The 26105-nt window shown below is 48.3% G+C and overlaps 1 protein-coding gene and 1 long non-coding RNA gene across 2 annotated transcripts in view; both read left to right on the top strand.

Moving 5' to 3' along the window:
- The window catches only part of LOC135914745 (PR domain zinc finger protein 12-like), a gene marked incomplete at its 3' end in the record, with an annotated part of 198328 nt that overhangs the window by 46726 nt on the left and 125497 nt on the right, over positions 1 to 26105 (top strand). The gene's annotated exons all lie outside the window — the stretch shown is intronic.
- Positions 10301 to 19074, top strand: LOC135914768 (uncharacterized). The gene is made up of 3 exons (XR_010568410.2): positions 10301 to 10439; positions 10550 to 10610; positions 18957 to 19074. It is a non-coding gene; the product is annotated as an uncharacterized lncRNA (long non-coding RNA).

Raw genomic sequence — 26105 nt, 5'->3', positions numbered from 1 at the left:
GGTTCGTGTTAGCTGCGGCATATGGTATTGCTGATCTATTTTCGCTGAAAAATTCACGTCATGTTTGTGAAGTCATTGCACCCTAATGCTGTCTGAGCAAACTTACAAGGTTGGTTTTTATTTGTGTGTGTTTGCGCATTTAGTACCCAATTTAATCATTTCGTGTTATCTTTTGTGGCGTATGGGAGTTCAATGGCTATTAGGCTAAGGGATAACCCGGCCTTCCCCCCAGCGCCCACCCACCTTGGCCGGTGTTGGTTCACCTTTGTTTATCGCGTGGCTTGTTTCTTCCGTAACACTCGAGAAATAAACTTAGAAATTGGTGAGACCAGCGTTTTAGATTTTCAAAAAATAAATTCAGATTGCTACAGCTGCAGCAGGAAGGGCAATTCGTCGCTGAGAAATTGCATCAGGTGGTGCAGCGCTATCTCGCGCTTCTATTCACCCGTGCGTTTGGCGACTGTGTTGACTAGGGAACTAATTTCCGTTAACTAATTCGTAATTACTTTTCTTAAGGCTACTTTGACGGCACTTGATCGCCGATGTCATGTGTACTAATCGGTAGCAAGATCACTACAATGTGTGCCGGCATCGCGCTTTGCGGAGTCTTTTGAGAAATAAGCCTGTAACAAGGAAGTGTGTATATATCTTTGAGGTACGTAAATATATTACGGCAATTGTAGATTTAAAAATTATAGAGAATCGCATTTTAATCAAAAACAAAGCGGCTACTTAACACGAGTTTCACTTCAAATAACTGGCCTTCATTGCGCTTGTCTGCGTGACGTACCCGACACGAATGCGGACTGGGTTGTCCCAAACTCCGGTGGCATCGTGTACATGTCCGCTCACATGAAGGCTCGCGCCTTTCCTGCAGCTATCACCGCTCAACTGACGGTTGGGCACCTGAACGAAAATAAACTGCAACCGTGACCTTCAGCCACCCTTGCTTCAAAACGTTGTTGGCTGCTACTGCATCCCGAGCGTACTTCCGAAAGCATCCGCTAGGTGGCCATTAGTGGCGCCTCTATAGGCCCCATGCACGCCGACGGACGCGCCACTGGTGGCGGCCTTGCGCAAAACACGCGTGAGAGGAGCCTGGCGCGCGCCGTAGTTTGTTGTGTCGTTGATCGTGTCGTTGATCAGAGCAAGATAGGCAACACCATTTGCACGTGTGGGGTGGCCAAAGCTTCAGGGAATGTCGAAGAATTGTTGCAGGGTGGGGGGCTCAAATACCGGTGAAAACGTGCCGGGGATACGGTTCTAATCATTCCCGGCAAAGCCTCATAGCGGGAGCAACGGTAGCAAAAATGGACCGTCGCTTCGAGGGGAAATTTCTTGTTCTCATCCTTTCCTTTGTCTCGTCGGTGTTTTTTTCCCCTAGGTCATAGTTAGACGCGTGAGCTACGAAGTTTGTCTGCAGTGCAGCATGAGGTTTAAAGGCATTTCGCTAAAGTTCGGAATGCTGTTTGCCGCTTATATTGTTTTCCGTTTCCTTACCGCGTTCCCAGGTAGCACAAAAGAGATACGTAACGTTTTCGTAGCGTTTATCCAAGACGACAAAAACGGGTTAAAGAAGACACGAATGACAGAACTTCGGCGGGAAAACGTCGTATATCTCTGCTAATGTCCGGCTTGATTACTTTCTTGAGACGATCTAGAACAGGTCTGCAAGACGTATTCGAAAAGCTGGTCTAGAAATAGGATTGGGAAAGACACAAGTAATCCCTTTGGCGAAACTATTCGTAACCAATTTCTAAGTGTTTTTAGGACGTTATCAAAAATCTGGTCTAGAAGCGGTCATGAAAGGTTTACGATCATCTGAAGCTAATTTTCGCGGGTGACGGGCGCGATCAGACATCGTTGTTCAAAACACGCGTTTAGTTTCGCCTCACGCGACTGGCCTATGCCGCGCAGACGTCGTCAGCCGCACCCGTTGGCACGGCCTATAGGCCAATCGCGTGAGGTGAAACTGATCGGGCGTTTCGAACAACGATCTCCAATCGCGCCCCAGATGAGTAGAAGCGTCGGTGTTGACTGTAAGAGCCATGGAGTGCCAAGCACTGTTCCCCGCATGGCCGGCGCATCCTCTACCAAGTCGCACGAAAATGAGCCTGTTAGGAATAATAAATCCTTAATACCGCTTTTAGTAAGAGACGATGCTTACAACCACAATGGGAATGACATCCTGCAAAGAACAAATGGCCACGTCTTGGCAGGTGGCCAGACCAAGCCCTTCATGCCAAGAGTGCATGAAATGAGAACATTGTGACGAAGCAAAAACACTTTATTAAAATGTAATGCTTATGCAAGGTTCGAACAAACTGTGTGAGAAATGCAAATAGAAGTAAAGGTACATCAACAATGACAAAAGTCGCAGAATGGATTCGTAATGAACTCGACAGTGAACATTCACTAGCACATAAACAAAATTCCATGTACACATACAAAAATGAACAGAAAAACCTGGAGTGTACTAAAGTGTCTAATTTATCATAGTAAAGTACACGTGCTATTAGACGGACTAGATATGTTATGCAGAAGTGACATCGGAGCGAATGGAAGAAGTAGACTGAAAAATGCAAAAGTATGAATCGGATGGTAACTGCCTCCAAGCAATGTTACCAATCGGCTAGAAGCTTGAAAAGAGCATAAAAAGTAATACCATCGCATACCATCATAAAACAATCCTGTGACAGAAATAAAAAAATGGGAAAAATGCAAAATTGGAAATATTGTCTTTAGGATATATCAAAGAAGGTAATGGCGAGAAAAAATAACCATACAACAAAAAAGCAAAAAGTGAAATTAGTACAGAATACTTAAACGGGGGATTCAGTGTAACAAGTGAACACTACTGTAGTACAGCGAACGATGAGACAGTAATGCTGCATCTTGCCACTCCAGAACGTGAGAAATGAATATGCAAGCCTCATATTAGAAACTTACATAAACATGGAAATAAACTGGAATGCACTGGAAGCTGCATTTGTGCAACAAAGGAAGCAATGGTCATAATAAATAGTAAGTGTTTTATCTAAAAAGCCCTTTACAAGAGGCAAAGTTGTACCTCTCTGGCAAAAACAAAGTCGCAACAAATAATTTGCAAACCAGCAAATACATTAATTAGCACACTGACATGTCACACTTTGCGCACATCTCCAGTCTCCTAAAGTAAAAAAAAGCACTCTGAATGAGAAAAACGTTTAATACATGTAGCCCAGAGCAAATTCTTTGCCAGTTTACTCACACTTTCACATCCAAAAACATTTGCCACAAAGTCCAGGCACAGTTCCACTGATGTTTACCAATTCACCCCCACTTCCACTGATGTTTACCAATTCACCAATGCACGCAGTCCAGGCAGAGCTTCATAGATAAACAGCTTGAGAGCACCCTACTGATTATTGTGCAGTACCGCTGCTGGAAATAGAACTGCCGCACATGCTAGTAGTGGTTTCAATGTAGACACAGTTGCTGCCCTGGACAGGTATGCTCAGATATCTGCAGTGGTGCTCCATTTTGTCGAAGTAGACAGGTTGATGCACTACGCTGGTAATTGAAACGTTTTGAATGCTCAAGTATTGGCTTCACCAGAAAGACTTGCCCACATATCACCACTGGCATATATATGCACTTGCTCTTCACTCAGAAGCATTGAACTTAAAGTGTTCCCTATGTGGGAGCCATGTGTAAAACTGGTGTCACGCGACCACTCTCGATCGCGATCACGCCCGATCCGGATCGAAATTATCGATGCGACTGGCTCACTCTCGTAGCTTGCGCAGAGGAGCCAATCACGACCGAGAAATTAGATTTGTAACGGACTGGATAGCGGCTAAAAGAGCCCCGTGTGAAACCTGTATCAAATAATGCACAGACGTACGCTAGGAAAATGTGTTGCACGAGGACAAAGAACTGCGACATGCCCTGTTGTGCGAAGCGCGCGAACAGAACACATGTATATATATATAAAAAAAAACTGCGAGAGCGCTTCGCGAACTGCATGCGCACACATGGCACCCGCACGAACTCGGCAGGCAGCCGTAAAGCGCGAAGGGCGCACAGCGTACGTTCCGACACATGTCCCAAACTGCAAACAATCGTACTACCTAAAGCATACAAGTTATTTTATACCAAGGGCATACTCGACTCACGTATGCAGTATCCACAAGCGAGTTATGCAGCGTACATGCTGTATCCATTCGCCAAATAGTAAAATTGATAACAAGCACAAAGCTACAAGGGACTCAATACATTACTACCATTTGAGGCGTTAAATAAAATCGAATTTGGCCGTTTCATATATTGGACACAATATATGGACACATGTGGTACCCGGTAATACCATGAAATACCCATCACGTGGGTAAAGGGGGCGAAAACACAATCGAGAACCTGAAGCGCAAACGATAAAAGCACGGTATGGTGCACGCAAAATTCTGTCAGTGCGCTGTAGCGCGAGGGAAGAAAATAGGGCGAGCACTTGACCTCACCTTTTGAGATACCGCACGAGTACTGAATCATTAAAAAAAAGCCTGTTTGAACGAGTTCCCTTGTCTGCAACACTCTAGCTAAACGGGAGACTAAAATACCACGATGACGGCTCTATCGTGGAGATCGGCAAGGTGCGCACAGACAGAAATTTTGCCGCCTTTCTTCGCATTCTGCAAAATGCTTTCTTGTTAGGACTACGCATAGCGGCCGATCCCGACGCTAGGGACACACAGGCACGATTTCGTCCCTCTAACTTTCGTCCTTATACTGCCCTTAACACCTTAATTACAGCGCCAGTGAAAAGGCGCCTCACATAACACGACAACGAACTTGAAGAGCTGATTAGTGCACTGCACTCCGCGCCCTCCAATTGAAAACACTACTGATTTCCAAATTAAACTACGCAAACAGATCGCACAACCCAAACTAATCACAGAACGTCGTTTTCTTGACGGCAAAACCCTGCAACACTTACATGACAAAGGGCAGCGACAGCACATTCAGAACAGCCGCTATCATACCACAGCGCAATGCAAGTGCGATAACGCTATTATGTCCGGCTCAAACGGATCGCACAACCCAAACTAATCACAGAATGTCGTTTTCTTGACAGCAAAGCACTGCAACACTTACATGACAAAGGGCAGCGGCAGCAAATTCAGAACAGTCGCAAACAGACCATAGTGCCATTCGAGTGTGATAACGCAACTATGCCCGGCTTCACGAATAACATGGCCGCCTTGGTCACATAACAATTGAAAACACTACTGATTTCCAAATTAAAACCACGCAAACATATCGCACAACCCAAACTGATCACAGAATATCGTTTTCTTCACAGCAAAACACTGCAACACTTACGTAGCAAAGGGCAGCGGCAGCACATTCAGAACAGCCGCAAACACACCACAGCGCAATGCGAGTGCGGTGACGCGACGACGCCATGATGACGCGACTATGCCCGGCTCGCCCGGCTGCCCGGCATCACGAATCACGTGGCCACCTTGGTCACATGATTTGACGACGGTATCGCCACCTTGCGCAAGGTTGGATCGCGTTGATGGGTTGTTGAATATAGTAAAAGCCGCTAAAGAGGCTGACGCGCCGTGGCGTGGCGGTGGCGCCTTGAGTCGTTTTCAAAACGTATTCACCCCTCGTTTTTAAGCTGCCTGGCTTCCAACGTTATCAAAACGTATTCACCCCTCGTTTTTAAGCTATATTGTTTGGAACGTCTTTGATGGGTCGATTTTGGTCAAAAATCCGTTTCAGACGTTGAATCCCTTATTACGACGTTTTCAAGACTTTGTGTGCTACCTGGGTTGCGCTAGCTAGGCAGCACGACTGCACGAGCGCATTGCGTTGTATGTTGAAGCTACTGAAGTTTGCAAGAACTGAAATTGTTAGTTTTATGTGGCCCGGTAAATCCTCGCACCAGCTGTCGCGCACTTCATGTTTTTACATCTATTTTATGCGTGGCTTTGCACATGTTTAATGGTTGCTAGTTGCTCCATGCATAAATCTTGTCGATTCTTTTGAGCTGCGAAGTTTTCACCATGCCTTGCTTGTAAAGTATATAAATCACGCTGTGTCTTATCGGAATGATACCAAGGAAGTGCTTCTTTAACAGCTTTATTCTTTTCGCCCGAGGGCATCTTAGATATTGTTTGCGTTTTTGGAAATGTGTTTAGAAGATAGGTAGTTCAGGGTGACAATTGCTAATAGCTGCTGCATATGGTATTTTTGTTCCATTTCCCGCTGAAAAGTTCGCGTCCCGTTTGGGAAGTCATCACACCTCGATGCTGCTTGAGCAAACTTAACATGCCGAGTGATTTGTTTGTTTCACAACGTAGTCTCTTCTTGCTTGTGAGTTTTGTACTCAACTGAATTCTTTCTTATACTTACGCTGCAGACGACTAAACCGCGGCTTGCCGCCAGCACTCATCGACTTTGACTGGCGCTGCTCTGTCTTTAAATATATCATGTGGCACCTCTCTCTAGTAATATAAAAAAGTACTGAAAAGTTAGTCAGTCTTTAGATTTGTACGTTTCCAAGCAGCTCCCTTGGGGAAATTAAAATTGCACAGACTGCAGCGGGAAGGGTAGTTCATCGGCGTATGCAGCAGAATTGCATCGGCGGTACAGCCCTAAAACGCGCTTTTATTAACCAGTGTGTTTGGTGACTTCGTTGGCTAGTGTACGCGTTTCCATCAATACATTGGCAATTACTCCACTTTAGGTGACTTCGACTGCACTTATTCGGCGATGTCACATGTATTCATCGGCAGGAAATTCACAACGGCATATGCAGAGACTGCACCGTGCGGATTTGTTTGATATACGTCTGCACTAACGACGGGTGCTTATTATTCAGGTACAGAAGCAGCATTGCGGCAAGGGTAGAATAAAAAAAAACCATCGAGAGATCGCATCACTCAACAAAATTTATTGGCTAGTGAACATGAGCTCCACGTCATGTAAATGGGGTTCATGGCGTTTGTGTGTGGGACACACCTTGCATGTATGTGGACCATGTTGTCCCAAACACCGGTAACATCGTGTTCATACCCGCTTGCACAGAGGTCAGCATCTCCCCTACAGCTGTCACCGCAGAAGAAGCAGCCTGGCACTCGAACAAAGGAGAAGTCGCAGCCGCGAACTTCAGCCATTCTTGCTGCAAAGTGTTGTCGTCTGCTATTGCTCCCGCGTGTACTGTTGGAAGCGTCCGCTAGGTGGCTTTCAGTGGCGCCTCTATAGGCGGTGCACGAGGCGTATAGTTGTACACTACGCGTATAGCTCAGCGGAGCACAACAACAAAAGAGGGTTTAGGCGGAGCACATGCGCGGTTTTGAGAAGCCAGTGAGTGAGGAGCTCGCGCATGTCCACCCTCTTTCGGAAGTAACGATATTCGCGAGACGGGAGTTGACTCCGGGCCGTGTAGCGGGCTGCTGCTGTAACAATTATCGTAACTACACGTCCTTAGAAGGACCGGTTACCTTCATTTAACATATCTTTAGAGCTTTGCGAAATGAATTGAAGAAACAATATATTCTCCGGCATCTATTCTGCTCACTTGCTCAATTAATATATCACTGACGAAGAGCTGACGTGCTTGCTTAAAGCTCGCCGTTAGAAATATCTAGAAGTATAACCGGAGACGGCCTGTCGGAAGCGTGAGCGGGGGAGTCGACATTTTCCCGCTAACAGCTCGCGCAAAGGCTACCCAGCCAGCCGAATAACGGAGAACGGGAGGTGCATGGTTTTCTTTAAAAAAAAAACGCGTGTGAGAGAGGGAGAGAACGCCCGCTGGCGCATGATGGATCGACCTGAAAACGCAAACGCTGCGGGGAGGGTGGCATGGAGGCGTCGCATCCGAAAAAGATACTTTTGCTCAGAGATTATCACCGCCGAAAGGGGGCCGTATTTAAGGATTGAGACGGATTACCGCCGGGACTCGACCTGGCTGACCGACAACTTGGCGCGACCTTTTCCCTCGCTCCCTGCCATACCGCTATCTACGGTCTGCGGCGGCGACAGGGGCTTGTGTCTATATGCGTTACAGCAAAGCCGACATTTTGCGTGCCTTTGTATAAGTGTCCCCTCCCGGTATTTTACATCCAAGACGTCTTTATGTGTGTGCAGCCTGATAAGTTGGCCTGCGCATCGCGCCCATGTTTTTGTGTTTTCTGCTTGCGCTTAGGTCACTATTTTTTCCTGTTACTCAAGAGGACTTAATTCGCAACGGTTGACGACAGTTACAGGCTATCGTTACGCAACGAAAAAAAAAACCACAGCTTTGTCCTTGGCCGCGTGTTTGAGGAAACCCGCACAGGCGCTCTTTGCGGGCTCTGTAGACTATATAAGGCGAAAGCGAAAACCCAGAACCAGGTGCGCCCTGTCAGACGCTTTTTCTCCCACTGCAGGCTGAGAAGATTGGCGGCGAAAATGAATACGGCCTTCCTACAATGTGACGAATGATTCACGTATTCTAAAAAAGTGTAATTCTTTCGGCGAGACTTGTAGAAAGAGAGAAAGTATGAAAACCCCTCTCCCTAGCTAGGATGCCTGCAATTCCACTAACGCGCTACTTCGAACAGCTGTTACGGACACGGCGGTTCTTGTCGAAATGCCCCAGTATATTCTTGAAAAACTTAGAGGACTCCAGTGCCACCTGAAGAGCCCCTGGGAACTCTACATAATGCTAAAAATCTTCCCTTAAATCCACATAAGATCGCACCTTACATTCAGCAGCAGACCCGCGTTGGGTGTGTCAGTACAAAGTCCGCTGTGAGGGCTAAGGCTGCGCTACGAACAGCCTAGACCGTCCATCGAAAAAGGCAACGGGCAGTTTAGGCCATTTCCTGGTGACCGAGCCCGCCACAATGAGGCCTGTAAAATGCGTTCGCATATACAGGGTGTCCCAGCTATCATGCAGCAAGCTTTTTTTTTTTGTGTGTGTGCGTGTGTGTGTGTGCGCGCGCGTGCGTGCGTGTGTGTGCGCGTGTGTGTGCGTGCGTGCGTGCGTGCGTGCGTGTGTGTGTGTGCGTGCGTGCGTGCGTGCGTGCGTGCGTGTGTGTGTGTGTGTGTGTGTGTGTGTGTGTGTGTGTGTGTGTGTGTGTGTGTGTGTGTGTGTGTGTGTGTGTGTGTGTGTGTGTGTTTTAAGACGGGCCATTCTGCGCGGTGATAACCGAGTGCATATTGTTCGCAGTAGGGTAGAGTAGTCACCAGTAATCATTTTGTCGATACCATTCAATTTCATAATAATTGCAAGTAGCTACTATTTTTAATTACTCTCTGAATGTCGTCCTGTCAATGAAGAATTTGTAGGAAAGTGAAAGAAACTTAAAGGCTGGCAAGTTTTCAGCGCTAGGTACTCTTTGCCAATTTATTTTTTTCGCCGGCTGATAAAGAAGTCGCGCGAAATATGAAAAAAATGCGCTTCCATAACCGTCCGCCTGCACCAAGATGCAGCGCCCTCAAACCGTCTCTGTGGCAGTTAGCAGAGCTGCCGGCACTCGTCCCGTAGCGACACCAAGGCGTAGCGCTGTCGCCGCAGGGCGCTGCAGATCGTCCAGCAAGGCCCCTGCAGTAAGGCAAAGAATGCTTCACTTTAATAAATCTTCGCGGGAATCGACCATTTCAACAGCAGATCCTTAAGAAATTTGTTATGATTAACTGCTTAAGAAATAGTCACAGGAATACATTCGAGTCTAGAATACACCACATGAGAAAGCTGTATTTACAAGTGCTCTTTTTTTGTGTGTGTGAAGGTAGAAGCGTCTGCTTGCTCTAGTGCGCGGATGTCGCGTTCTATATCAGTCAAGAGCAGTGACGTGTACCAACGTGCAGTTTGCTTGTCGAAGTGCGAAAAAACGTTATGCGGCTAAATTCCGTGTGCCATTGGACACGTGGAATGTTATTGTGAGCCACAAGCTTCCTGATGGATTCGGGCTTTGTTTTCCAAACGTGAATGCAGTAGCATTCCTCTGCAAAATTGATGAATGCACAGCGCTCAAATATTTTCATTAATCTCGCGTGCGCATCGACCGGTCAGCGCCTTGTCACGGAGCGCAACCGCGAAACCACATCGAGGCTAGGCGCACGCGTGCAGAGCATCAGTGTGTCTGAACATGCTCTGCTATTGGTTGCCCTCACGAATCCGAAATGTCCCCGGCAGTTTATGAGCACATAAGTTGCATACCACCGCTCCTTGCATCCAGCGTGCGCGCAGAAATAAGTGTGCGCATTTGTTTGCGTTGGAAGCAGGATGAGCCGCAGGGGCTAGGCGAGGCCTACCGGAATATTGGCGGCGAGGAGTTACGGAGTCGCCACCTATCGGAAGCGCCTCGCTGGCGTAGTATGAGGGATCACGTGGCGCGCTCTTCATAGGTTTTGCTGTCAGCGCTCACTGAAAACACCACGCGCGAGCTCTCCCGGACATTTCTGTAAGTACTTTAGAAACGAGGGAAGTTTTTTACTGTCTAAATAATAATCTTGGGCAAACTGAAAGCACACAATCGTTTACAGACGCTTTCTCTTTACCGAATACGTACAGTGAACGCCACTGCGCGCGGTCGCCGCGATGAAGTATCCCGAACCAGCTTCTTGCGTGAAAGGTAGGTAAACGCTGAGAGCAAACTATGTGAAATATGTTCTTATAGTGCTTGTATAACTAAATGGAGCGTAATAGAATGAAGCCTCAATGCAGCGATCGCACGGGTTCGCAGCGACCGACTGCGCGTCTGCATGCTTGTACGCGCACTGTTTCGCTTTCTCCGCGCGCGCGTTTTCGCACCGTGCCATGAGCTTTAGGCCGCAGAATATGAGCATTTGACAGTATACACGCAACCATTGTTGCGTGGGTGCTATCATAGCTGTTCGAAAATAATTTCATTGTAGAGACTTCGACGCCTACAGGGACTGTGATGTGCCGTCGCGACGATTCAGTATTTTTTTCTTCTAAATTCTTTGAACTTTCAATATTATTTCTCGAGTTGCGTCGCACTCTATGTTTATCGGTGTTCTCAGCGTGCAATTTCCCGCTGCTCCTTTTTTGTAATCCAGTGCATTAATTCATAACATAAACATGACCATATGTCATGCTTTTTTTAAATGTGCTTCTTACTGCTGCCTTTCCACTCCACTGAACTTGCCAGTATCTATAGCATCGACAAGTTCATTGACCAAACCATCATGACATTAGTCGGGCAGCGGACTGGGGCGAGCGTCTCAGTGCGCGTTTTCAGAACATCGCAGACCGGGCGCCGTAGCAGAAATCTTCCTCGCGTCTGTGCTTGCCGCATACCCGAGTTGTAACCGATGACTGTTTGCCTGTTTTATGTTTCGCGAGCCAAGCTTCACGCAGCTTCTTGTCCTGCGGCTACGTGTGAACAAGACTGACACCGGCCTCCGTTACTTGCGTCCGGCCCAGCGGCACCGAGCAGAAGCCTACCATGTTGCGCGCCTTCAAAGGCAGCCACTACCTATTGTAGTGCTTGCAAGCGTTATAAAGGAGACGCTCGAAGGGGGAAAATTTCGCCACTAAATGAGGACCGCAACGTACGAGGGAATTTAAACTCGTTTTCAGCTCGCTTCGGCGCTCCCGAAGCAGCCGACGCGGCCGCTATGTCCACGTGATCCCTCCTAGCACGTCACGCCGACGGTGGCGCCAGCTTTTCCAGTGGTGGAACTCGAGGCCAATATCACGCGGTGCTCAGACAAGGGTACGCTCTGCTCGCGTGAACCGTCGATGTGGCCCGCTACATGGCGCGGACTCTTCGCGCCGGTCGACGCTCCCGCGATAATTGTGGAGAGCTTTATGCGCACATCTTACTGTGAGCATCCAAAGCCCCACATGCGCATTATAATTTAGGCGCATCATAGATATTGTAAGCTACTGCAGCCAGCGATTACCGGGCCACCCCGTTCAATTCGTTTCTTATACAGCACAGAGGTGCGATCGGAGATGGTTGTTCGGCGCGTTCGTTCGGTTACCGGCGCGCGCGATTGGCCTACTCCGCGCCGACGTCGCCAGCCGCGGGGCACCGCCCCGTTTTTGGTGACGTCAAAATGACGACACGCTCCTGTCAATCATCATCCCACCGAGAATTTTGTCTGCTAGGCGCCGAACCCGACGGGAGCTGGAAAGTTTGGGGCGATCATACGGTTTCGCATGGCGCGTCTGGTGGGTTGGATTGGATCCAACCGGCGGCTGCGGCACGGCACGTTTGGATCCAATCCATAGTTTAATTCGCGAAAATGCCGCTTCCGTTGGGAACTTACGTTGTTGCGCTGGCGTTTCTAGAGGAAGGATGAGAGCGGGTGGCGGTGCGAAACGCGCTTGAAAAAATGGCAGAAGGGGAATTCCGGCGTCGTTTTTGTTTCTCGAAACAAATAATTCGTTGGTTGTACAGCGAAATCCACCCCATCATCGGTGCAAGCGAGCCACTGGAATGTTGTCGCTGCCTCTTGAAAATTGCGCCACTCTTCCCGTCGTTTCTTTTTTCTTCACGCTGTGCGCGACACCACCTAGCGACGATGCAAAGAAACTAATAGTTACAAATTGCAGTAGTCACACCTACTACTATTTGAAAACGTGTTTGGGCTCGAGAAAAAAAAAACATTTTCTTTTAGATAAAGATTTCATTCATTTGGAAGACGAGAAACATTTCGTTTTGTAGTATACTGTCTGCAAGCAGACGACAAACGACGGAAGTAAACTTCCGGGGAGGTCACCGCTTCCTGATTGGCTGCTCTCTCCGCCCCGCTGTAACAAATTTTGCATACTGCCACTTAGTGACGTTGCATCAACCGAATAGAACGCCTATCGAACCAAATATCTCCGATGGCGCCCCAGATTGTTTACTACAAACGAACCAACATCTTTAGTAGGTGCACCTGAATAAGTGTTAGTAGTGAAAGCGACGCGTAACTGTTTGAACTTTTTGACCTGGATTCCAACTCGAATGAGGATTGTATACGGTAAATGGAGAAATTTCTTCGTGATATATAAAAAACAAGCTATAGTGCCAACCTTCAACATTTAATGCCGTATTTCGCATTCCCGACGCCGGCATTAAATTTTTGGCAAGGACCTCCAAGTTCAGGCCCCGTCTCGTGAAAAAATTTGATGGGCCTTTATTAAAAACCGATACATTTCTTAGTTACAACATAAGAAAGACCAGCTTCAGTAAAAAAAAATGCAAGTGGGTAGGCAATATAACGAATTAATGAATGAACGAGAACTATGAAACTCGTCGAATTCTTGGAGGCGAAAGGCAGATTAGCTGGCTTGTGAGCTTCGTCACTATCATAAATAAATTCCTACTTTTTGTTGGCGCTTTGTTCTAAGAAAGTGTTTACGATTTGCAATGTTTCTTAGCGTATGCATATGGTAATTTTCTAGAGGAATTGAATGGAATTAACTTTATTTGTCATTGTCATTTAGGGAGAGCCGAGGCTGTGTGCGCAGCTTCACGAGCCCGTAGACCCCTAGCTACAGTGCGCGTCCGCAGTCGGCTACAGTTAATTATGAAAATCAAGCAAACAATTATCTGGATATTCGACAGAATGAAATTTGAATTTGAGTAGCAGCACTAAAGGTATTTAACGCATTATAGTAAAGCACGTAGTCAAATAGGAAAAGACACATCAATATTGAATAGATCAGCAACGGATGCAGGAAAAGTAAGATGCTAACACACATACACAAAAATAATAAACAGTTGTATAAAAGACCTTATACAAGACATAGTGACGATTGCATTGGATATACTGATGGTAGATACAAGAAACAAACAGTGGGACAAACCAACATAGTGCTACACCGAACGTACCATCTATTCACTGTCAACCATCTAACAAACTTTCTTACAGGTATCGCAAACAAGTGAAAAAAAGCAAAAAAAAGAAGGAAAGGAAGAAACATGCATTCTAAGCGCACGGAGACATCGAGATACCGCATAATATTGAAAAAACTGATTTAAAGAGTTGAAATTCCCAAAATTCACTACAAAGCCGAGACCCCCCCCCCCCCTCCCCCCTTCTCGTGGCAACCTTTTGCGTGGTTGAATCACAGACGGAAAAAAAAAGGCGAAGTAAATCACTGGGATCAAAGTACAAGCATTTACAACGCAACTGTGATTAACAAGGGCACTTCGTTTCCCTAGATGCCTCACACTCACTTTTTTTAAATCAATTTTGAGTTGTATTTGCACCGCGTGAAAAAGAAAGACCGTTAGTGGATTCTTATGCCTACGTTTCCAAAATGTCTAATTGGTTGGACGCGACCATCTATTTACCTGACTAAGTGTCCTTCGGTACCTAGAACTTATGAAGTCTATACGTGGCGTTGAATTTTTTTTTTCTAAGACCTTATTTTTCAGACTTTCTTGATGAGAGCACCACACGACCAACGCATATACTAAGACCGGTCTGATAAACTGTTGTAGGCAGCCAGCTGTACACCTCTCGTTGCTTGATCTGGTTTCTCCCTTCATAATTCCGGCTTTTGATTCACTTCTTCGTGCACACGTTATATATATATGTGCATGTTATGCCAAGTTTGAAGCATCAAATCAATCGTAAGGCCCAAATATTTAATTTGATTAGCAGATACCAGTAAATTACTATGACCATATGGAATAGGAACAATACAATGTAGTCGTTTTGTATTGATATATGCGCACGTTGATTTAGTTTAATTGATTTATGCGCCGCACAGCTTGCACCACTGATCGGAATTATCTAGGCACCAATTAATTCTGTGTTGGTCCATCGCGTTGTTTATGGCAAAGTAAATTAGACGGACATCTAAAAAAATCGTTTCACTGGGCTAGACACATCCAAAACCACATGAATCAGTGTTTTCCGAGAAGTATTAGATGCATCGACATGTATTTAATTAAACTTGTTTAATAGACGCAGTAGTGTACTATCTAAGCCTTGAGCTCCATAATTCGCTCTGCATTTGGGAAAATTAATAATTAATTGTGGGGTTTTTACGTGCCAAAACCACTTTCTGATTATGAGGCACGCCGTAGTGGAGGACTCCAGAAATTTCGACCACCTGGGGTTCTTTAACGTGCACCTAAATATAAGTACACGGGTGTTTTCGCATTGCGCCCCCATCGAAATGCGGCCGCCGTGGCCGGGATTCGATCCCGCGACCTTGTGCTCAGCAGACCAACACCATAGCCATTGAGCAACCGCGGCGGGTTGCATTTGGGAAAATGTCAGAATTCTGAGTGACTGAAGTACATTCGAACACGTTAAAGAAAAAAAGTAACCAATAAGAATTACTTGTTTGAAATATGTAATGAATTACCCCTACCAATTAGTGCCCAGTGAAAGTATTTATGCAATTACATAATGCCAATCGATAACTTCTACTTTACCTTCTTCCGAAATTTTCTTCACATTGCATAAATACAGTAAACAGAACGTGCTGGCTTGCAAATTTCAGTGCGTCCTCTGCAGCCCTTAGTTCGTACATCGCATATCTGCACTAACAACTGCTTCGAAAAAGTTTTGTCGGTCATCGTCCCTCTTATTCGTTGCGAAGACATGAGCAGCGACAGTGAAAACTTTCTCGAAGAGGAAAAAGAGAAGAAAAGACAGGTAGGTTAGCCAGCTCGCTTGATGCTCGTGCTGAGGGGTAGGACGGTGTTGTATAACGTATACGGATCTTGCACACAAGATTATGGTTGCTCAGCATCTGGGTCCTCCATGACGCACAGCGCTTAATCCGCCTTTTCCATTTTCCTGTGCTGCCCTCTGCCGCACGCCGCCGAAAACGTTTTGGAAGGGTGCCGGGGCTTTCACCGGCTGACTTCTGTACCTGTGCCCACGTTGAGTGCGCGTCGGTTGTGCGTTTCCTGGATCACGAATCATTGTTAATGGCTTCTTCGGGGCAGCATGTCGTTCCTGGAGGCTATGTAGCACTCACCGACAACTGGGTGAGCAGGCCTGAGTGCGCTGCTGTGCAAATAGTGTGGCCGATAAAGGCACGCTGAGTTCCGTTTGCCGACACGGATGCCTTGAAGTTTGTTGTCGCTGATTTCTGCACTTGGAGCTCGCTTTTTTTATTCGTTTTGCATATTATTTAGACAGTTCGCATATTCAAGAAGTCCTTATTGAAGAAGTCTTCGAAGTTTAGCAAAGCGTGCATTTGTTTGCACTGACATCTACAGCCTGCAGAGGTGGTTGTTAGCGTTAAATATTGAGAAAAGGTGCCTCGCTGATATGAAATAATGTCGAAATGTAGCCAAACATACACATCTGCGCATCTGCGCCGTGTTGTTCCACCCTAGACGAGTCAATATGAGCAGCCGAACCACTTAAACAACGGCAACATTGATGCAGATAGAGATATTATTGGCAGTTAATTTAGTACTGATTCTCGCTATTCTTTAACCCCTTCATACTTACAATTTGCGCGTGCCATAAAGCATTATTATAAAGAACTGTGCTTGCATAGGTGCTGATTTATAGGCCGTGTTGTTCCCTCGCGAAAAAGCGGGTAGCTGACACCGTTGGTAACTGAGCGAAGCGGTTGTTTTGCTGCTCTTTACAGAATGTAGTGTCTGTTGTTTCCCGTTTGACGCAGAGGTAAACAGTGCATCTCTGAGATTAAGAAATGTGTCAGGTTAACAACACGTATACAGCCTCACCCATCTACGTAGCGAATGCGACTGGCAGCCTTCGGGTACGGTGACATACAGACGTTGGTACAGCGCCGTGTCGCCGCTTGCTGCCTATTGTGTACGCGCCGTGCGAAGTGAAGTGTAGCTAATTTCAAACGGATAAGGCCAGAACTGAACTACAAAAGCAGTTCCCATCTTCCTAACTGCTTACATGTCAGTTCAGGTCCGCCGGTATACTCCTTGCGGGTGCACGAACTCAACGGCGCCAGACTTAACCTTCGCTGAGCAGGATGAACATTGGCTCAAGCTTCATGTGCACGGCTTCAGATGGCTGGAGCTTGTGCATTTCTACTTGTAGGCATGTTTGACTCATTTTGGGCGCGATTAATTATACATACAAGCCAAGACGCTTTCGCTATCGCGTTGTCAGTTCGATGGCCGATCGCGCGGGGGTTCGGTCGAACGATGGTCGGCACGCTGATTTTGTCGGTGCCGTCAACAATAAGAAAGCCCGTCGCAATGCGGCAACTCGCACTCGTCCGTTGCGTCCTTGTCGGCCTGGTCTAATAAAATGGTTTCAGTGACGCACAATAGTCGGTCAATCATTGGCGTCAGCGTCCTGTCGGTTTCGTATGGATGCAGTGTTACCGCGCCTCAAACGAGTACGAGAAGTCAGGCACGCGCTGCCACCGCCTGCAAGAGAGGGCCGACGTTGCAAGACGATTTCGTCAGCACTGTGATGTTTTTAAGTGTCCCTCAAATGTAACGCACAGGTTTTTCGTTAAATTTGACAGCTGTCAATGCAAGCTGGCAACTACGTGGTTCACGGTGCAGTTCGAACGAGGCCCGGAGCGCTTTCTGTTTCAAGGTGGAGTTGCAGTATTACGCACGTTTTCGGCACCGCATCGATGTCGAGCCACCAGTGGAGTTTCAACGCGGTAGGCGGCACGAATGTTCACAGCATTGCGCGTCCGAGCACTATTTTTCGGGAGATTTGCCGGCTTTTCTGCGACCGGGTCCCTTAACGCCATGGCGTTAGAAGGCCGCTTGTCTCGGGGATTTGGAGAAGACGCTGCGTAACCCGTTGGAAGAATGAATAGCTACAAAAATTGTTCGTACGTGATTCCATGGCCTGTCACGGGGCCTAAGTTGCCTTCACTATCGAGACGTACCAGCACCTGGTCGGCCAATATCCGGTGGAGCGTTAAGATGAACAAAGAAATACTGAGGCCCGCGGGGATTGGCTGTCAAAACAACGCGCATTTTCGAGGCTGCTGCGTGGTGCGATCGCGAGCGTTTGCGCTGTAGTTTTCGCCAAATTCAGGTTCTAAAAGCTGCGCCGTTTGTTACAGCTTGTCTCGTCAATAAAGTAATTGGTGACATGCATTTGGTTACCGAAAGAAAGTAATTGAACTACAATGAGCGTTACCGAGTAAACAAAGTCATTGTTCAATTACAAAATTGACAAGAACAATGCAACTGGTTACAAGTAATTATATGTGATTCGTTACGTACCCGTTTGGCTGTTATACAGGGGTGTATATGCATGAAGATACGCCCAAGTGCGCACGTTATTGACCTTACATTTCATATCCTTCATAAAACAACCTCTCAACCAAAGGGCACCTCATTGAAGCCTTCACCCACGTGTGATTAGCCTGCAAGAACTTTTGAGTTGTTCCACGGACGGCTGAGTGGATGTTTGGACATTGTTCTTAATAATTTTTTTCCTTGCAAAGATGGGATGGTGTGCTGCATGACCTTCCCGCCAACCACGCCTAGCAAATATGCGCCCTTTCCAGCATCTGTCGGCTCGAATACACGCATTGGCCAACTACGCGAATAATCCCATTAACTACAGACCTGTCGTACGTGGACCAGTGGCAGTCCTGCGTACGCAGCACCAACGACGAACAGCAGCGTAAATGCCGGCTGTTGCGCATTTATTTATTTATTTATTTATTTATTTATTTATTTGTTTATTTATTTATTGTCAACATATATATTTGTCTTGATAGGTCGGCTAAATCGTTTTCAGCAAGCAGCTGAAACGTTCTACCAGCTTTATTGGACTACAAATGGATACGCAACTCCGAGGGGACCAGGTGCGCGGGTGCTTATATCTTACGTAAAAAAAAAAAAGAAAAGAAGCTTTAAAAACACGCCGCCTTCTGTTCTGTTTCAGTTCGATATGTTCTTTTTCTCCATGCGCTTTGATTGGCGCTATAAAAGACCACGCAACAACGGTTTTTTTTTTTACTCTTGCCTACACCGTGCGAGTTGCGACGTGGCTGTGACAAACACCCCTCCATTTTTCAGTGTCGGTACCCGCGGAGTCCGGTCCAAACAGCCGCCTCAAGTCTACATGCGACTCCGACTTCGCGTCGACATTATTTTGTCCCCAGCAGTGGCAGCCGCACAGCTCGTGTTCCTGCCGTGCGTTACACCTACGGCGCCCAGCAGAGAACTCTGCACTCAAAAAATAATCATAATAAAGTAAAAACGGACATTGACAGAGCTTTAGAGAGAGACGTCAAATCTCACGGAGAATCCCCAGCGTTGGGAGCCGACTACTCGCCATGATGTGGGTCCCGAAGAGCGTGTGGCGGGCGGCCGCGGCCAGATGTTTCGGTGGCGACCCCCCGCGTCGGCGATCCGTAACTCAGGTTCTGCGTTCTCGCATTCGAGGCGCACGAGGGCGCGTTGCGTTACGTAAGGAAAAGGAAGGCGGGGTAAAAAAAAAAAAGCGGCTGAACGGTGGGCGACCTGCGAGGCCATGGTAGGAAGACAAGAACAAAGAGCTGGCCGGCTGCGGTTCCATTCATTGTCGTCGTCACTGCCTCTCCGAATGGTAATGAGCTAAAGACGGAAAGAATTAAGCGTCATTTCATTCTTTAGATCACCATCATCATTAGAGAGGCAGCGACGATGACACCGTCGGGAGACGAGACGTTCAGTTCAAGGATCGCCAGTCTTTTTTTTGTGCGCAGGCGCGAGTAAGAGCGCGCGCGAGAGAGAAAATCTGGGGGCTTTTGCTCCTTAAAGGGACACTAAAGCGAAACAACAAATCAGTTTAGACTAATAAAGCATTGTCTGAGAACACTGCAGGCAGTCATTTCAAAATAATAGTTTGATTATTAGACGAGAAAATGAAGGTTGAATTATCAGTGTTTGAATTTCGCGCCCAAAACCCCGACGCCGGTACGTCACTGTGACGTCAGGGTTTCCAAAGTATGTTTTCTCATTTGGGCCGCGTCGGCTGAGTACAGGCTACCGAAACTTACCATGTTGAATATTTGGTTCCTTTAGAACACAATGTAGTGAATCTGTACGGCTATATAAGTAAGTACGCCCTAGAGGATGCCATCAAAATCCATGACGTCACAGCGACCAGGCGCGGGAACTTCAAGGGGCGTCACCACCCGTCTTTCATTCTTCCACCTTTCCTGGCTTACCAAGCGTCTCATCGTGGTAAGTGTGGTGTTTTTGGTGTAGTACATAGGCAATTTACTGATCCGGAAGAAGTTATTTTTCTCTTTAGTGTCCATTTAAATATTGGGGGCGAGTGCCACCACTGTAAAAGCTGGCGCCACCATCGGCGCAACGTGGCATGAGGGACCACGTGGACACAGCGGCTGCTTCGGCTAAGGTCACATGGCGTCGGACGGGTCGGCTAATGTCACGACGGTTTGGTCTACGAACTTGTTGATGCTAAACACTGACAAGTTTACTGGAATGGAAAGGGGAATGGTAAGACGCACATTAAACAAAGGCATGGCATATGGTAATGTTTTTGCTTTGAATTAACGCACTGGAATACGAAAAAGAAGCAACGCGAAATCGCACGCTAAGTGCATACAGAATGACGCAAATTTAAAAATAATATTGAAACGTCAAATAATTTTAAAGAAAAAATAATGAATCTTCGCGACGGCACATCACAGTTGCCGTAGGCGTCGAAGTCCCTTGTTAAAACGAAATTGTGTTTGAACAGCTCTGATAACGTCCACGCAACAATGGTTGCTTGTGGACTGTCAAATGCTCATATTCTGCGACCTAAAGCTCACAGCACGGTGCGAAAACGCTCTTAGTAAAAGCGAAACATTGTGCGCTGACATGCATGCAGACGAGCAGTCAGTCGCCGCGAACCCGTGCGATGGCTGCATGCATTGAGGCTTCCTTCTGTTATGCGCCATTTGGTTATACAGACTGTCCACTACAAAAACATATTTCACCTAGTTCGCGCTCAGCGAATGCGGACCTTTCACGCAAGCCGGTTCGGGAGACTCTATCGCGGCGACCGCGCGCAGTGGCCTTCTCTGTACATATTCGGTAAACAGATAGCGTCTAAACAATTCTGTGCTTTTAGTTTGTCTGAGATTATTATTTCGACAGCAATAAAGTTCCCTTGTTTTGAGAGTACTTACAGAAATGCACAGGAGGGTTGCCGCATGGTGTTTTTATCAAGCGCCGTAAGCGAAACCTACGAGGAGCGCGCCGCGTCGTCCTTCATAATATGCAAGGGAGGCGCTTCCGACAGATGGCGACTCCATAAGTCCTCGCCCCCAATATAACTCGTTCTGCAGGTAGTACGGAGGAGGTTTCATAGCGCATGTTGTAGGCGTTTGTCCCTAGGCGTGCTACCATTGGGGGTGACGTCGAGCTTGCATACGCTCGGACACTGGCTGCCATAGCGCGATAAAATAGGTGAAGCAGCGGACACTGACGCCCGACTTGGTGACCGCTGGGCCTGTACTACGGCCCCTACTGCTCCCCTGGAAAAATCAGTGATGTTGTTTTGAAGGTAGAGCGCCGTAACAAGCAAGAAAAGTTTAATCCGGCATGACTGACTCAGCACCAGCACCGCAGGCGCGAGAAAGCCTGTTCGACGTACCTTCAGACGCAAAGTTCGGACTCGTGTTGCAGAAGTCGCGGGCGCGGCAATGCGGAACGTAGCGTCACAAGTTGGCGGCTGGACGTGATTATTCGTGTTTTTTACTGATTGTAACAACGTGTCATTATTTCGCATTATTGTCGGCGCCTCCAGAACACCAAAGCTAGAACCCGGACTGCTCCGTTGGTTGGTGCTCGCCGAGGCCTGCGCGTGCCCCAACCCACGGGCCACCCTGCTTTCAGCTTTCATCCCCCCACTACCACTTGGGTGCCCTGGAGATCCTGCGCCGCCTGCTTTAATATAACCTCAGGTGCTCTCCCGAGGCCTCCGTAAGCACGTTGCATTAGCTCTCCTGTAGGAGCGCTGGTAAAAAACCCAATCTATCGTCGCGACGAAAAAAGCGACCCGCTACTTATGCAACACAAGTCAGGACCTTGCCCCTTCACACACAGCGATCACCAAATGGGGCGTCCATGCCCACTGCCTCACCGCGCGGGCAGCCAGCGGCGGACCGTAAACTAACTGGACCGCACCCGCAATGCCCGCATGCGTACGGGATAAACGCATACAACACGCGAAGAAACCCCTTCCGTTGTGCCTAGGCAGAGTCATATTGGCGGCGAGGAGTTACGGAGTCGCCATCTATCAGAAGCGCCTGGCTGGCGTATTATGAGGGATCACGCGGCGCGGTCCTCAGAGGTTTTGCTGTCAGCGCTCACTGAAAACACCACGCACGAGCTCTCCCGGACATTTCTGTAAGTACTTTCGAAACGAGAGAAGTTTTTTACTGTCTAAATAATAATCATGGGCAAACTGAAAGCACAGAATCGTTTACAGACGCTATCTGTTTACCGAATACGTACAGTGAACGCCACTGCGCGCGGTCGCCGTGAAGGAGTCTCCCGAACCGGCTTCTTGCGTGAAAGGTAGGTAAACGCTGAGAGCAAACTATGTGAAATATGTTCCCATAGTGTTTGTATAATTGAATGGAGCATAATAGAATGAAGCCTCAATGCAGCGATCGCACAGATTCGCAGCGACCGACTGCGCGTCTGCATGCTTGTCCGCGCACTGTTTCGCTTTCACCGCGTGCGCGTTTTCACACCGTGCCATGAGCTTTAGGCAGCAGAATATGAGCATTCGACAGAATACAATCAACCATTGTTGCGTGGGCGCTATCACAGTTGTCCAAAATAATTTCATTGTAGAGACTTCTACAGGGACTGTGATGTGCCATCGCGACGATTCGATCTTTTTTTTTCCTCTTCTAAATTCGTGGACGTTTCAATATTATTTCTCGAGTTGCGTCGCACTGTATGTTTATCGGTGTTCTCCGCGTGCAATTTCCCGCTGCTTCTTTTTTGTAATCCAGTGCATTAATTCATAACACAAACATAACCATATGCCATGATTTTTTTTAATGTGCTTCTTACCGCTCCCTTGCCACTCCAGTGAACTTGCCAGTATATATAGTGATACGTGTACTTATCTTTATCGGGCGACCACGTTTCGCCGCTTAACAAATGTAAACGTACAGCGCGGGACGCGCCTGCATGTATCCGAAGTTTCTGGAAAGTTATCGATGCTTCTACCCGGCTATCTGTTGTCGCCGAACCTTGTGTTATCTGATTTCATCGCGTGACGCGAAAGGTGTAGAACTTTGCGGAAGGCACGCGGGTCCGAACGATTAGTCTGGAACATTCGACGACTGCTGCATAAAAGCCGATGCGCTTGACACGCTGATCAGATTTTCGACGATCGCCGACCGTGTTAGCCGTTATTGTTGTGCTATAAGTGTAGCCTGTTTTTGTGGGCACAGGTTTGCCCAATAAAAGTTAGTATTGTGTTTCACAGTATTTGCTACTGTGTTCTTCAACGTCACCACCATGTGACATCTGGGCCACTATTTTGTAGCGATGCCTTATGCCTTATTCTATGCTGTTCTTATCATCCACCACACACGGCCGCCTAATCCCGTTGATAATGTGGGCAGACCGTCGCTCTGACCACTGGCCAAGCGCGATAAGCCTGAAAAAGCATAGAATCGGAAAAGGCATCGCTACAAAATACCGGCCCTGGTGGAGGTGCTTTTCGTTCATGTACCGGACGCCCCCGACAAGCCGTGATCCAAGCCCGGACCGCAAAAGAGACCACCAACGTAGTCCCGGAGCATCGAGCAAGCCGCCGTCTTCAACAGCTGCCCCCGGAGCACGGACTTCTACCTGAGAAGACCAAGAAGATTGTGGCCAAGGCAAGCCCAATGGCAGCCCCAGCGTCCCCCATCGTGCTGCAGCAGCCCAGGGAACCTCCGACGTTCCGCGGATCAACATTCGAGGACCCGGAAACCTGGCTCGAGATGTATGAGAGGGTTGGTACGTTTAACAGTTGGGACAGCGACGACAAGCTGCGGCATGTCTATTTCGCACTGCAAGATGCCGCTAGGACCTTGTTCGAGAATCGAGAAGCCACCTTAACGACATGGGACCTGTTCCGAAGCGGCTTCCTGCAAACGTTCACAAGCGTCGTGCGAAAAGAGCGAGCCCAAGCACTACTAGAAACCAGAGTGCAGCTGCCAAACGAGATGATCGCGACCTTCATGGAGATGATCCTTCTTTTCCGGCACGCCGACCCGGAAATGTCAGAGGAGAAAATAGTCCGCTTCCTGATGCGGGGCGTCAAGCAAGAACTTTTCGCAGGACTTATTCGTAACCCGCCGAAGACCGTAGCTGAGTTTTCTGCAGAGGCATCAGCGATCGAGAAAACTCTGGAGATGCGCACCCGGCAATATAACCGCTAGGGGCTCGCGCCGCAGTACGCCATCCAATGAATGGATTCCGACGACCTTCAGGAGACCATCAGGGCCATTGTGCGTGAAGAACTGCGCAAGGTCCTGCCTTCGTTGCAGCCTCAAGTGGCTTCGACCGCCGACATCGTGAAAGAAGAGGTGCACCGATCGCTTAGAGTTCCCGAGCTGCAACTACAATTACCGCAGCCCCAGCCAGAAGCGTTGACATACGCCACCGTCGCACGCCGTCAAGGTCACCCTCCGCGACCACGCCAGGGCCCTGCAACGACGCAATTCCGTCGTCCGCAGCCGCCGCCGCCAGCACGCCCACCCGTCGCCCAGCGCACCTACGCGAGGAAGACGGACATTTGGCGAGCACCCGACCACCACCCGCTCTGCTATCACTACGGAGAAGCCGGCCATGTGTATCGCCGTTGCCCATACCGAGAGATGGGACTGCGAGTTTTCGCTTCCAACGCTCCGCGCACGCAGCAAGGTGAACGCCCTCGCGATATCGCCGACTACCTCGCCGTTACTCAGTGGAGCTCTCGACGACCGTCGCGCTCGCCATCACCAGGCCGCTACCTCTCGCCACAGCGCCGACCATACACTGGCCCAGCCCGGGGCCGGTCAGCGAGCCCATATCCGGAAAACTAAAAGCAGCAACCGATGGAGGTGCGGTTGCTGTCCGTCGAACTGACGACGATCCTCCGCCGCCGACGAAGACGACTAAGAAACCATCTCGACGACCTAATGACGACACGCCGCCGTCCCGACGAAGTCAGGAAGCCAAGACTACACCGACGAAAGACGGCTTGACGACGCGACGTTCCAGCTTCAGTTCAACGCGACGCAGCCGTGATCCGACGCCAAGACCCAACTGCAACGCCAGACAAAGAACCACCGACCTCGACGTACTTCTCGACGGCCACGCAGTCACTGTCTTAGTCGACAGAGGGGCCGATTACTCCGTAATGAGTGGACACATCGCCCCCAGTTGAAGAAGGTTAAGATTGCATGGGAGGGTCCCCAAATTCGGACCGCTGGAGGACACCTCATTACGCCGACTGGAATCTGCACGGCAAGAATAACCGTTCATGACCGGACTTACCCTGCCACCTTCGTTATCCTCCAACAGTGTTCACGAGACGTCATTCTTGGCATGGACTTCCTGAACCAACACGGCGCAATCATAGACCTGAAGCCAAAATCGATAACGCTGTCGGAAGATCAAGCGATACCGCCGGAGAGCTTTCGTAGTCACCACACCTTGAGTGTTCTCGAAGATCAAGTGAGCATCCCGCCTCACTCGAGCATTGTTATTTTGGTCGGCACCGAAACACCCGCTGACGTAGAAGGCGTCATCAAAGGCGACCAACGTCTACTGCTAGACCGTGAAATTCGCGTCACAAGAGGCATCGCTCGACTGCATGGAGGGAAAACTGAAGTGTTGCTGACAAACTTCAGCCAAGAGATCAAGCACGTCAACAAGGGCACGACGATCGCATACATCGAGGAAATTCTGGAAACCAGTAATGCGTTTGTCCTCTCGGATTCCGCCGCATCTACCCCGACGACGATGGTTCCCGAACCAGACTACGACATTAATCCAAGTCTCCCCGTGATTAAGCAACAGCAGCTCAGAAGTCTGCTCCGACGATACAAAGGCTGCTTTTCGACGTCATCGAGTATTCGACAAACACCAGTCGCCAAGCATCGCATAATCACCGAGGTGTGCGCTCGACCACTCCGCCAGAGCCCTTACCGAGTTTCGCCGCGAAAACGTGCA

Source organism: Dermacentor albipictus, unplaced genomic scaffold (assembly GCF_038994185.2).
Source record: "Dermacentor albipictus isolate Rhodes 1998 colony unplaced genomic scaffold, USDA_Dalb.pri_finalv2 scaffold_14, whole genome shotgun sequence".
Classification (NCBI taxonomy): Eukaryota; Metazoa; Arthropoda; class Arachnida; order Ixodida; family Ixodidae; genus Dermacentor; species Dermacentor albipictus.
The sequence above is the reverse complement of the archived record's forward strand: the minus strand, read 5'-3'. Positions and strand labels throughout refer to the sequence as shown.